Genomic DNA, 13,375 nt, shown 5'->3' on the forward strand with positions numbered 1-13,375 from the left:
ACATTCAAGGGTATGTAAACTTTTGATCAGGGCCATTTGGGTGATTTCTGTTATCATTATGATTTAAAAAGGAGCCAAACAACTATGTGATGATAAATGGCTTCATATGATCACTATCCTTAAATAAAAGACAGTTTTTTGCATGATCAGTCATATTTTAAAAATCAATGCCAAAATTTCACAATTTCTGCCAGGGTATGCAAACTTTTGAGCACAATTGTATATACTTACCACTAGATGCAAACATGAAGTCACATATTTTAATTATAAATAGCTAATGCGATAGCTGGTTTGATACTGTATGCCTACTGTGTGTATTTCTACACACAGTACATAGAGTATTTCCCAGAATCGTATGATCTTCATGACTTTCGGTTCCGTTAACGGTTCTTCTCCATGCAATGTTCTGCCAATGCGGCTTGAACACTGTACTAAAATACTTTGATAGTGTTTCCAGCAGTGCATTTCTGCAGCATCACTGCTCTCTACTGACTTTACAGTGTAAAACACACAGCACGACCAGTGTATTTTGATTTGTGTCTTATGAGCCGGTTCTTTTGAATCTACAGTGCGAAATATACAGCGCTTCCGTTACAGTCCGGTATAAGTAATCTTATACTGATGGGCAAGTTATAAATGTCCAACTTGAAATGAAATGACAACAGTTGAAGTCTCAAAAGCCTGAAGTAAAACATTAGACTACATAACATACTGTAGTCTAAACTGTCTCTTGAACTGTTACTGTAATGTCATGTTACTTTAGACCTGTAAGACTTTAATCATGCAGTTATAAATGAAATATGCCATCACATTTCTTGTTTGTTTATATAGTTTGTATAGTTATAATCTATTAGTTTGTATTTATGTCTCTGAAAACACACCTTTTCCAAGAATTGTATTAAATGTATTTCTGATTTGTTATATCTGGTCTGTGACAGAGGGTTGTAAATACAATAAGAATTGCATTTCTCATTTCCAAATTATTCTTAATGTCACATATTCCCTGTTGTTTGTTTTGACTTTTATGTTGAAATTCTGGTTTAGTTCCCTGTTCCTGTTTCCTGTTAGTTTTGTAGTCCTTTGTAGTTTCTTTTCATGATTGGTTTTCCCCTGAATGTTTCCCCAGGTGTTCCTCCTTCCCTTGTTTTCCTTTGTGTATTTAAGCCCTTGTTTTCCCCTGGTTTTTTGTCAGTCTGCATCTGTATTATGCTGTGCTTTGTTCCCTGGGTTTTGTTTCGTTATGTTCTGGGTTACCTGGTTTACCTTTATTTTATTAAAAAGGCTGCATTTAGATCCTCATTCCTCTCCTGTCTTGTCACAGAAAGACTGACCAAGAAATGGATCTAGTGGCTGTCAGGATTCTACTCCTTCAGCAAGGGGACCGTCCAGTTGAGGATCACGCCCGTTTGTTTTTAGAGCTGGCAAATGTAATGCACTATCCAGACCGTTCTCTGGTGGTTTTCTTCCGGGCCGGTCTGAATAGTGCACTGAGGGAACTCATGCCTCTGGCTGATCCTCACTGGATGCCCGGCAATTATGTGGAAAAGGCTCTGGAACTTAGCAGTTCCCCTTATACAGTGGATTATGGCGGGAACCCCGGGCCAAAACCTGCATCCACGGCCCCTGTCTCAAAGCCCTCCACGGCCCCTGTCTCAAAGTTGTATGATCTGCCACTGATGTCGGTGCGTAGGTCCATGAAGACCCTACCTCAAATTGTCTGTGCCCACGCCTGCCACAGCCAATGAGTTGCCAGCCTCGCCCGTCCCAGAGCCAACATTGCCAGCCTCGCCCATCCCAGAGCCAGCGTTGCCAGCCTCGCCCGTCCCAGAGCCAGCGTTGCCAACTTTGGGCATCTGGAGGAGGAGGAAAAGAAGTTTCCGTTCCCAAGTCTCTTCCCATGCCCAGGACCATGGAGGTCATTTCCCATTCATCCAGGACTCTTTGTCTCGAGCCTCCCACAGCTCAGTCTTCCGCGGCTCCGCCCCCAGAGTCTTCCGCGGCTCCGCCCCCAGAGTCTTCCGTGGCTCCGCCCCAGAGTCTCTTTCCCCTGCGGCTCCACCCGCTCCCCCAGAGACTCCTCCTACAGCAGCTCCTGACCATGTCTCGGCCCTGCGGCCACCTCCCAGGCCTCCTGACCCAGTCTTCACCTTGAGGTCATCTCCTTGGTCTCCCTGGCCATCCGCCTGATCTGTTCTGGTCTCCCTGGCCATCCGCCTGATCTGCTCTGGTCTCCCTGGCCGTCCGCCTGATCTGCTCTGGTCTACTTTGTCCTCAGTGCCTGCAGAGTCACCCTGGCTCTCCATCCCTCCGGCTCCACCTTGGTTTCAAGCCTCCCTGACTTTGCCTTGTTCCTCTGCTCCCCTTGCCCCTTGTGCCCCCCCAGAACTACCTGTTTTTTTCCCCCACACCCCATGAACAATGTTTTTGTTTTGTTTTTTGGAGCATCTGGAATCCACTCCTTTTTCCGATTAACAATTTTTATTGATTCAACCATTAAATATACATAGCAGAACACACATATACAAAATCAATATACAACCCCCACTATCCCCCCCCAATCCCCCACCCGACCCCCAACAACACCCCAGTGGTCACACAACAAAAATAAATAAATGTATGAATTAAAAAAATAAAATAAATAAAACAATCACACACATAAAACCCCTACACCTCTCTCTCCACTGTCCCTCCCCGAGAGCCCACCAAAAAAGACAGATATCTGCCCCACTTCTTCGCAAACATGTCCAGACTCCCCAGTCTTCTGGATACCCCCTCCTCAAGAGCTGCCACTCTGGCCATCTCTGAACACCACTCCTGAAAAGGGGGCACTCCAGCTGACTTCCAACTGCTCAAAGTGATCTGTCTGGCGATCATAACACTAGTTAGGACCCAGTTTTTCATGTGCTTATTCTTCAAATTAATGACTGCCCCATCTCCCAAGATACAGAGTCTGGGGCAAAATAAAATTTGAGAGGCCAAAACCTCGCACATAAAACTTTGAATCCTCATCCAAAATTCTTGCATTTTAACACATCCCCAAAAGACATGGGTTGTGTCTCCATCTTCTAATTGACATCGCCAGCAGGTGGGTGTGTCTTTAAGACCAAGCCTATGCAATCTAGAGGGGGTCCAATAGACTCTATGTAAAATCTTAAATTGCATGAGGTGAACCCTTGCCTCTCTGGATGCAGATTTGACATTTTTTAGAATCCCAGCCCACTCTCCCTCCTCCAATACCAAATTTAGATCTTTCTCCCATAATCTCTTAAGAGAAGTTGAAGTTCCATCTCCCAGACTCTGAATTAGTAGGGAGTAATACACCGATGACTCATGACCTTTTCCAAAAGCAGTAATCACCTCTCCCAGAGTATCTGCTGCTTTAGGAGGGTGTAAACCACTCACAAAAACTGTACAGAGCAGGTGGCGCAGCTGTAAATACTTATAGAACTGAGATCTAGGAATCCCAGAGAATCCCAGAGAAAGGATCTCAACACTCCATTCTCATACAGGTCACCGAGTGTAGTAACCCCCCTCCCAATCCACTCTGACCAGCAAAAAGGGGACTTGTTGATGCATAGTTTGGGGTTCAGCCAGAGGCAACATTTAAAAAAATGTCAGAATTAAACAGTCTGGACACCTTTGTGCATACCGAGTTCAAGTGTGAGATAACGGGATGTAACTTAGCTTCTCCGATTAATTTGATAGAAAGGCTCTGCAGTGGCGAAATAGGGGCAAGAACTTCCTGTTCTATACAGAACCAGGGAGGGGCTCTCTCAGGTGGAAGCGACCAATGAGCCAAATGTCTGAGACCGAATGCATAATAATAAAATTAAATCTTGGGTAGGCCTAGCCCACCTTTGTCAATCGGCCTATGTAACTTATTGAAATGTAATTTGGGACGCTTACCATTCCAAATGAAAGACTTTGCTATGCTATCAAATTGCTTGAAATAAGAGAGGGGGACATCTACAGGGAGAGACTGCAGTAAGTAATTGAATTTTGGAATACAATTCACTTTAATAACATTAACCTTCCCAATCATAGATAAATGTAATGAAGCCCACCTGCCCACATCTCTCGAAAACCGTTTTATTAAGGGGTCAAAATTAACTAAATCACACAAATTTGCTGGAAATAAAATACCCAAATACTTAATGCCCTGTTTGGGCCACTAGAAAGCACCCGGCCGGAAATCTGTTTCTGGGCAGTACGCTGTCAGAGCCAGAGCTTCGGATTTAGACCAACTGACTCTATATCCTGAAAACTTAGAAAAGGAATTATTCTGTGGAGGCAAGGCATAGATCTACTGGGGTCAGAGACAAATAATAACATATCATCTGCGTAAAGCAAGAGTTTATGTGCCATACCTCCTGCCACCACCCCTGGAAAATCATCCTCCTTTCTTATTGCGGTTGCTAATGGTTCCAGGACAAGACAGAACAATAATGGGGAAAGAGGGCAACCCTGCCGGGTGCCCCTATCCAAAGTAAAATAATCTGAAATTAGTAAATTTTTTTGTACTGCTGCTACTGGGTGTCCAAAAAGTAACTTAATCCATCCAATAAACGTACTCCCGAACCCGTATATTTCCAAAACCTTAAAAAGATAACTCCATTCTACCATAGCAAATGCCTTTTCGGCGTCAAGAGAGATGGCAGCGACCGGAGATTGTTCATTCACTACTGACCACATAATATTGATGAGATGCCTAATGTTATCAGAAGAGCTACGGCCCTGAATAAACCCCACCTTATCTATATGTATAAGTGATGTCATAACTTTACTTAATCGATTAGCCAGAATTTTTGACAACATTTTTACATCTAACTGGATCAGGGAAATTGGACGGTAACTTTTACACTCGCTTGGATCTTTGTCCTTTTTAAGAATCAGATTGATCCGGGCTTGTGTCATGGTTGGCGGAAGCTTTCCATTCTTTAATGATTCAGTATAATCTTCTAACAAAAGTGGAGCCAGTTCTGTAGCATAAGATTTGAAAAACTCAGCAGCAAAACCGTGAGGCCCAGAGCCTTGCCTGTAGGTAAGGCCTTAATAACCTCGCCAAGCTCCTCCAAGGTTATCTCAGAATCAAGAGAATTTTGCTCATTCATCAGTTTAGGGAGATCTAATGGTTCCACAAAGTTTCTAATATCTTCATGAGTAGATGAAGACGTGGAACTATAGAGATCAAAGTAGAATTATTTAAAAGCATTATTAATATCAATGGCTGAGGTAAATATTTCACCACCAGCAGATTTCACTTAGGGAATGGTAGAAAAAGACTCTCTCTGCTTTATATATCTAGCCAAAAGTTTTCCTGCTTTGTCCCCCGACTCAAAGTATGACTGTCTTGCCCTGAATAACCAAAACTCCACTTTCCGCGACAAAATAGTATTATATCTGTATTTCAATCGAGTCAATTATCTGAGGCCATCAGATGACATATGGCACTTCAGCTCTGCTTCGGCATTTTTTATATTTCCTTCCAACTCCACGAGTTCTTGTGCTTTGGATTTTTTGATGAATGAGGCATACTGTATGATCCGACCCCTAAGAACCGCCTTAAGTGCCTCCCAAGCCACGCCCACAGTGGATACTGAGGACCAATTGGTCTCCATATAAACACTGATTTCAGCCTTTAGCATTTGTTGGAATTCAGGATTTTGCAAAAGGGACACATTAAGGCGCCAACTATATGATTTCTTTTTCTCCGTATGTGGCACCACCTCTAAACTCACCAGGGCATGATCTGAGACTAAGATATTTCCAATTGAGCAATCAACAACAGATGAAATGAGGGACTTGGATATAAAAAAAAATCTATTCTAGAATAAATCTTATGGACTGATGAAAAAAATTTATAGTCTCTACCAGATGGGTTCAAAAGTCTCCAAATATCTGTAAGACCAAGATTTTTACACATCCTGTGAAGCGTCAAGGTTGCTCTAGGGGGCTTACACACTTTTGCTTCACTGTGATCAAGGACTGAGTCCATCAAAAGATTAAAGTCTCCTCCCAAAATTATATCATGAGGGGTGCCAGCAGTTTGCAATATCCCTTCAAGATCTATAAAAAAGCCCGATCATCAGTGTTAGGCGCATAAATATTAGCCAAAATCAACCTTTGCCCTTGAATTTCAACTAAAACAATAATGACTCTTCCTAATTTATCTTTAATCTGTTTGAGACATTTGAATTGTAAATGTTTATTTACCAATATAATGACTCCCTTGCTCTTACTTGAGCCAACACTAAAGAAAACATGTCCACCCCATATCTTCCCAAATTTTTAAGCTTCCTGCGGGGAGAGATGTGTTTCTTGAAGAAACATTATATCATATTTCTTATGTTTAAGAAAAGTAATAACCTTCCTTCTTTTTATGGGGTGCCCCAACCCGTTTACCGCCGACAATCCCTCTAAACTCAAAAGGTCCATGAACACCCACAAGCCCCCACGACAACTTTGCCATTGGATTGCACAATTTTGCCACACAAATTTGTGAGGCAAAATTACATAACAGAAAATACTTTGTAAAATAAACCCAGCAAATAGGAAGAATGAACACAAAGAATGTGTAGATTCATTCACAGAACTGTCTCAAAGGTGTGATCTTCCACAAAACAAATTCCAGCTGATATAAAACGTTCAGATATGTTCAGTGAGCTGGCTGTTATGAGTTCAGCGGATGATGAAATCATTCCCGTAAAAAAAATCAACAAAACAAACTACAGCCAGCAGGAGGAATAAGCAAGAAGAATGAACAGATTAATCCACAGTTGTTCCTAAAGAGTGTTATTCAATAGAACAAACTCCAGCCGCTAGGCGGAACCAATACAAAAAGAAACAAAACCGGCATCCTGGTTCCCCGGGTGGTCGAGTCAATTCACTCGGAGGCCGCATAAAAGTATATACCATGACTTTATAAAAGACATCCTTTGTGTGAGCATGTAGATATTTTGCGGTCATCCATAGTGTCCACTCTCAAACTGGCCGGGAACTTCAATGCAAAATTTTCTTTAAGGAAAAGTGTTATTCACATAAACAAGCTCCAGCTGCACGGCAGAGCCAACGCAAAAAGAAAAAAGAAACCAAAATGTCGCCCAGCTTCCTCAAGAATAAGTATAGGGAGTCGAACCACTCACATCAGAAACACCCAATGGTTTACCCATTGATTCAATAAAAGACATTGCCTGATTGAGACATGTAAATACTTTGCGAACGTCCTTCGTTTCTATTCTCAGTTTGACCGGAAACATCAGAGCAAAAGTGATCTTTCGCCGACGTAAGAGTTTCTTACATTCCTTGAACCGATCGCGTTTCTCTCTTGTCGAGTTCGCAAAGTCCGGGAACAAGAAAATATTATGGTTCTTCCAAGAAAGCTTCCCTTTGCTCCTCGCCTGGCGCAATACAAGATCTTTATCGGATGATCCCAGAAATCTGGCCAGAATCGATTGGGGCCTGTCTCCCTCAGCAAATCTGTGAGCTGGGACTCTGTGAGCTCACTCGATTTCCAGCTTGTGGCCTGTTATGTTGAGCAGACTCGGGAAAAACTTGTCTAGGAATTTCACCATATCTCTGCCCTCCTCATGCTCAGGAATTCCAACAATTCGAACGTTATTCCTGCGGCTTCTATTCTCAAGATCTTCAAGCTTTTCAAGGAGATGTTCCAAATCAACTTTGGTCACGGGCGCATTAGCGGTTAATTCCATCTCCGAAGATTACAAAAAATCGATTCATCTCTCAACATCATTCACTCTTGTAACTAGCTCAGTGAATTTTGTTTCCATCACCGTAATCGATCGAGATCCTCACAGCGAGATCCTCCAAGTCAGCAAGAATCTTTGTCAACATCACCGACATGTTGGACAGCTGGCGCTGGATCTCCTCTCCCGCCGCGCCATCCAAATTGAATCCCCGATCTGTAGGCCTGTCGGGGCTTTCGTCCTGAACACGTAAGTGTCTTTTAATATCTCCAGAGCCCGAGGATTTTGACTTCTTTGCCATGTTTTGCATCAAAGAGCAAATGTGTAACTGGGTGTATCAAAATTCACCAGATTATAACATGAAAATAATAAAAAATTTAGCATAGTGCGCAGAGCTCATCGCTTACATGTCTGCCCCTTGCATGGCGTCACGTGACCTCAATTTTAGCTAACTTGATCTTGCCTGCTAATGCTGACGAATTGCAAGCTACTTTGCTTTGTAACTTTCAAATAATTTCAACGATCTTCTCTTTATACTAAAAGTCAGGTTAATGTCAGTGTTAATCTGTAATTATTCAGAAAGGTAAACCACAATAACACATGAAATGAATGCTAGACAGTGTTCAAGATAATGCAAAAAGCTCCATTCATTAGTGTAACGTAACTTGGTTATACAGAAAATGTATACATTCTATTATTATAAAACGATAGCGCATCGATATATCAAAATGACAGTTGTGATGGAATCACATCAATACTGAATTGTGTCAACATATTTATAATGTAAAGTCTATTTTATAAACAGCTACTGTCATCATCCACCAAATTTAGCTAACAGCTATTGATAAAGATGGCTAGCTAGCTGACGCAGACATAAGCTATCGTATAAATGCAGTCAATGTATCATGCAAAGAAAAGTGATTACTTCAAACTAGAGTCTCGCATAGTCAGACCTATATCTACACTTTGTTTTAGCCCTGTTCCAGCACTGGAGAGTTAAATATAATATGCATTCTCAAAGTTTGTACTAAAATGATCATAACTGTGTAACTGTAATTATGCTACCTCATCTGTCAGCATGATGTCGGTGAATCACATTGTCTCTTTGTACATTACGTCATTGTTTTGGTCGATGCTTGCTCACATCCCTATGGAGTGTGTGAACGAGCAACAGGTAGCTGGCTGCAGTTCACTTAACGGCCACAGGTGTCATTAATAACAAGGGTATCTGGATCTTACATACTGCACCTTTAAACAGGCAGGAGCACACTTTCAACATGGCCTTAACATTGCTTATCAGTAAAACAGGATGACTATATGCAAGTTTAAAATACTCAAGACATGTTTTCCACATATATATAACATTAAAATTGGTTTATGTACCATTATATAAATAAATACAAATAAGAGGTCGACCAATATTTAATTAAATTCCAGATGCACTTTATGGTGCAACACATATACCAATAACCAAGAAAAAAATAATATAATAAAATACAATCATAAATAAATAAATAAATAAGATCTGATTCATAGCGGGGAACTTTTAACTTTAAAAGCTGAAATACACCGGTGACTCTTATTTTGAAATGTTTGCGCTTCACTGCTTCCAGATGCTCATTCAAACAGATATGGGAAAATAAAATGTATACTGCTACAATAATCTACAACGTATTACAATATAAACAGTTAAAAGTAAACATTGTCATATTTCATCAACATTATATCATCATCATATATAACCTCCGCTAATGCACCTTGTATCGCTCTGTAGACAAGCTATGCCTGTTTCACATGGGTCAATTTTCTACAGAGAGAAGCTGTCCTATTAACAGTTAGTATGTTAAATCAGTTGATGACATAACAGTTCTGCACGCGTTAGTATGAAGTTGAAAATGGCAAGCTGAGAAAACAAGCCGCAAGATAGAGAAGCCCCTTCATCATTTAAGTCTCCTGTCTGGGAACTTCTTTTTGCAGTCAGTCAAAACAGCGATGGTCATAAAACCTTTAAAAACAGACACTGTTTGCAGACATTGCTCGACTGGTAATACATCGATGTTTGATTATTTATTTACGCTGACATCACGCGAGGTGCGCACAGACACAATCCCTTCCATCTTTAAACAGGCACTCGCTGCTAGTTCGGACAGACATGAAACAAAAACTAAAGTGCTTGGGGTGTTCATTGTCAAAGTTATGTTGCCCTTACTCCGTTGATGAAGATGTGGGATTTCCATGTATGATTAAAACACTCATGTTGCATTACGACATCCCTTCTAGCATCCATTTTAACAGCAAGGTTATTCCTTCTATAGTGACGTACAGCTTCTGAATGTTGAATATATGTTGAGTAGAGTATGAAATGCACTTTATGTTGATGCATGTAGCATAAATGCAGGTATTAAGTTAAATGTTGAGTTAGTAATTAGAGAAATTAATTTTTTTGTTAAGGACACTAACGAAAATTAACCGGTTGTATTCAGTAATACTGTAGTAGCCATATAGTAACCATGGTTTTACTATAGTAATATTGTTGTAGCCTTGACTGAAGTAACAATGACTGCTGTCACCATTGATTTCTTTGCAGAAATCATAGTTTTTTTGTTTTTTTCTCCCCAATTTGGAATGCCCAATTCCCAATGCGCTCTAAATCCTCGTGGTGGCGTAGTGACTCGCCTCAGTCCGGGTGGTGGAGGATGATTCTCAGTTGCCTCCGCGTCTGAGACGTCAATCCACACATTTTATCCATGGCCGGATTACCGAACAGGCGGGGCCTCCGGCCACCAGGGGGCCCCCGACGACATGTCATGTAACATGCATTTATGCCACTGAAATAAATTAAAATGAGCACGTCAACTGTCCGGTGTTTACACGCTCACTGTTTAAGCGCGACAAATTGACCAATTAAATCGTGTGAATATTTTCTACCAGAAGACATGCCCTTTACGATTGGTACAGTGGTAAGGGAGGGTGGGTTTAATGTAAAGGCTGACAACATTTAGAAAGAAACATAGCTAGACAGCAAAGACCAAAAACAGAAAAAAGAATGGATCGGCGCACTCCAAGTAGGTACGTTAAGGGAAAGCAAAAAAAGCAGAAAGAAGCGAGAGGAGAAGCTCTTTTACAAAGTGTGCCTTCTATCAACAGCTTTTTTAAAAAGGAGGTTGCTAGTTGCTCATCAGACGAGGCACCTGTTGCTAGTGCTAGCTTGTCTGCTAATATTAACAATGAGGCTGATTGTGAGACCACCAGTCCTGCTTGCGAACCCGAGCTGCCGAAGAGTCTCTCGCCACCACCTGGAGCCAGCAGTGCTACATGTGACACTGTCCCAGAGGTTAGTGCCACCAGCTCAAGCACAACCCATGGAAATATGAATGACCCGTCTTTGTGGGGCACGATAGACAAGCGACTCCAGACAGCGTTAATTGAAAGCGGGGTGTCTGCCTTCCAAAACCGAGTAGCCAAATATCCAGCATAAACACGGGACGTTGCTGGGAGTAGGACACGTTCCCTAACAAATTATTTATTTTCTTGCCGCTAACAGAACGGAGAAATAGTTTCAAGGGATTGGCTAATTTACTCACCTAGTACTGGAAATGTGTTCTGCTTTGCCTGCAAGGTTTTGTTCACAAAAACAAATGCGTTTATAATAGGATTCAGTGACTGGAAGCACTCTGATGGTATAACTGAACATGAGAAGAGCTTAAAGCATAGAACTAATATGCTTGCGTTATCACAGCGATGTAATGCAATTGGTACTGTTGATGCATCCCTTGTGCGGCAACTGGAGGGAGAGAGCAAGTATTGGATAGAGGTGCTGAGGCGCGTTGTTGCCGTGATCAAGTTTTTAAGTGAGAGAGGCCTCCCATTCCGTGACGACGATGAGCTTCTAGGGTCAGCGCACCATGGAAACTACTTGGAAATTTTAGAGATGATTTCTCAGTTTGATCCCTTTTTGGCTGCTTACATTCAGAAATATGGTCAGAAGGGTAGAGGCAGTACATCCTATTTGTCTTCTACAATACACAAGGAATTAATTGTGCTGATGGGGGAGAAAACTAAGTGGGTCATTGCAGCCGAGCTACAGCATGCCAAATATTTTTCAGTGAATGTGGATTCAACACCAGCTTACTTTTATTTTCAGGTTCATGAATGCCATACTGGGGTGAGCCTGACGGACAGTGTACTTGCAATGATCAGTGACCTGGGCTTGGATCTGTCTAATTGTTGTGGCCAATCATATGACGATGCCAGTAACATGTCCAACCGATACAATGGTCTTCAAGCCCATTTAAAAAACAAAACCCACTAATTCATTACATACCGTATGCTGCACATTCTTTGAATTTGATTGGTGTCAATACCATAGAGAACAGCTGCCAAGAGGCTAGTAATTTTTTTGGGATACTGCAGTCCATGTACAGTTTTTGCGCTGCGTCAACTCACTGGTGGAATAAAGTTTTTCACAATGCTGACATCAAAGTAAATATGACTCTGAAATCCCTATCAAGCATGCCATGGAGCTGTCGCGCTGACTCAACATCAGCACTTTGGAAGAACTACAGCTCAGTAAGGGATGCTTTGGGGAGTTTGTCAGGTGACATGCATGAAACTCTTGATACACAACGTGAGGCAGCTTTGTTGTGTGGCAAAATAGAACACTTGGAAACAGCCTTCATGGCCCATTTCTGGGATGCCGTTCTACACAGGTTCAAGATGACAATTGAGCTGTTGCAGAAAAGCGATATTGATTTAAAGACTGCTGTGCGACTACTGGAGTCTTTGCTGTCATTTGTGGCATCACTTCGGGATCAGTTTTCAGCCTTTGAAAAGACTGCCATGGGTGTTAGAGATGTGTGCCAGACCTATCAGCACAACCTTCATCGGACAAGGAAACGGAAAGCATTTGCAGATGAAACCAGGGAGCATGAAGTCACAATTGAGGGGAGCCACAAATTTCAAGTTGAGACTTTCAACGTGATGATTGATCAGTTACTCAGCTGTCTCAATCAACGACTGGATACATACAGGCCTCTGAATGATTGCTTTGGAGCTCTGTTTGATGGAAAGGAGTCTGACACCAGTGATATTCGTAAGCGGGCCAATACACTTTCCTCTGCTTACACAACTGATTTGGATCAGAGCTTTGCAGACGAGCTCATTCAATTTAAATTCTTTGTAAGAGGTGAGCAGGATAAATTGTCCTCAAAACTGCTGCAGATTGTGTTGAGAAGTGGCCTACAATCAACCTTTCCAAACATGTTTGTTGTCCTCAGACTTTTATTGACTCTACCTGTAACTAATTGTGAGGGTGAACGATCGTTTTCGCAAATGGCAAGAATAAACTCAGAACAAGTATGTGTCAGAAACGCCTTAGTGTGCTTTCATTGATGGCTATTGAGTCCGAACTTGTCAGAGAGCTGGACTTTGATGACGTGGTGACTGAATTCTCAAGGAAGAAATCAAGAAAGAGGCCGATCTTCTAAGGTAAGAGGCATGTTTATTTATTATTACATGCTATTATGCTCGCTGCCGGTTTGTATGATTTAATTACATTTATAGATGGTGTGCTGTTCATTTTTCATTGGCTGCTGTAGCCCACTGAACAATCAATTGAATTTTGTAACTGACATAGTTTTACATATATAACTAGCTGAGGTTGAGTTGATTGG

General features: G+C 41.7%; 1 protein-coding gene across 1 annotated transcript in view; it reads right to left on the reverse strand.

Moving 5' to 3' along the window:
• Positions 1-11,352, reverse strand: part of LOC127433446 (structural maintenance of chromosomes protein 5-like) — a 17,657-nt gene extending 6,305 nt beyond the window's left edge. Inside the window, exon 1 of the mRNA XM_051685359.1 lies at positions 11,288-11,352. The gene's annotated coding sequence lies outside the window, so the exon portion shown is untranslated. The remainder of the gene's footprint in view (positions 1-11,287) is intronic.
• Between the last annotated feature and the right edge of the window lie 2,023 nt (positions 11,353-13,375).

The sequence above is a fragment of the Myxocyprinus asiaticus genome, chromosome 43 (genome assembly GCF_019703515.2).
Source record: "Myxocyprinus asiaticus isolate MX2 ecotype Aquarium Trade chromosome 43, UBuf_Myxa_2, whole genome shotgun sequence".
In the NCBI taxonomy this organism is placed as follows: domain Eukaryota; kingdom Metazoa; phylum Chordata; class Actinopteri; order Cypriniformes; family Catostomidae; genus Myxocyprinus; species Myxocyprinus asiaticus.